Below are 1,305 nucleotides of genomic sequence, written 5' to 3'. Positions count from 1 at the left end.
TCTTTACAATGAATTGAACCAAGATAGAACATAAAGACAATTTATAAGACAGTTTATTTCATCAGATTCATAGAAAATATTTCTTACCTAAAGGCAAAGTAACAGCTTTTGATAGAGTTTATCATACATTAATCATTTTTAAAAAGTACCCCATTAATATATATAATCAATAACAATACTCATATTTTTGTATCGTTATCTTCACAATTTTTCTCGGTATTTTATGACAACAGAAGCATATCAGTACCTATGTATTTCTTTCTCCGAAATTTTTCCTTCTTAGAAATTTCTTATACAACTGTCTGTATCCCCAAATTGCTTGTAAGCATGGCAACCAGAGACAATACCATTACCCATAACTGCTGTGCAGCTCAGTTATTTTTTGTCTTCCTTCTTGGAGCATCTGAACTTTATCTCCTGGCTGTCATGTCCTACGATCGTTATGTCGCCATCTGTAAGCCCCTGCATTATACAACCATCATGAGCAACAAAATCTATATACAGCTGATCCTTAGCCCTTGGATCACTGGTTTCCTCATCATTTTTCCAGGACTCATTTTAGGCTTAAGCCTGGACTTCTGTGACTCCAATATCATTGATCATTTCTACTGAGACACTGCTCCCCTCCTGCAGATCTCCTGCACGGATACACATGTGTTGGAAATGATGAGTTTCATCTTAGCTTTGGTGACTCTACTGGTCACTGTGGCATTAGTGATTCTATCGTACACCTATATTGCCCTGACCATTTTAAAAATCCCTCTGCCAACCAGAGAAAAAAGGCTTTCTCCACGTGTTCTTCTCACATGATTGTCATCTCCCTCTCATATGGCAGCTGCATCTTCATGTACATAAAACCCTTGGCCAAACGGAGGATATCCTTGACGAAGGGAGTGGCAGTTCTCAAAACTTTGGTTGCACCACTTTTGAACTCTTTTATTTACATTCTAAGGAACCAGCAGGTGAAGCAAGCATTTTAGAACTTGCTACAAAGGGTTCTGTCTTTATCCAAGTAGAACCGTAATAAGGTTTATAATGACATTTAGAAGACAAATTCCAAAGGAAGTGCTTAGATGGGGTCCCAAAGTCACTATTGCATCACACAGTATATAATCATATTGTCCTTTCATTTCTTTCTTGAAGTATCAAGAGCCAAATATTGGCTCTTTGTTCTAAGAAATGCCTTCCCGTTCAAATCACTAAAACTTTATTTTTCTGTCCTATCGTAAGGATTCTCAAATTTGACCCCTTCCTCCCCTCTTCCTCCATTTAATGGTAGCAAATATTTGAAAAATTATTTTAATG

The 1,305-nt window shown here is 37.0% G+C and overlaps 1 pseudogene; it reads left to right on the top strand.

Moving 5' to 3' along the window:
- The first annotated feature begins 249 nt into the window (after positions 1-249).
- On the top strand, positions 250-1,016 carry LOC144236451 (olfactory receptor 6C6-like; annotated as a pseudogene).
- The last annotated feature ends 289 nt before the right edge of the window (positions 1,017-1,305 follow it).

This window comes from Crocuta crocuta, unplaced genomic scaffold (genome assembly GCF_008692635.1).
Source record: "Crocuta crocuta isolate KB4526 unplaced genomic scaffold, BGI_CrCroc_1.0 scaffold1127, whole genome shotgun sequence".
Lineage (NCBI taxonomy): Eukaryota > Metazoa > Chordata > Mammalia > Carnivora > Hyaenidae > Crocuta > Crocuta crocuta.
This window is presented reverse-complemented; position numbering and strand designations above follow the sequence as displayed.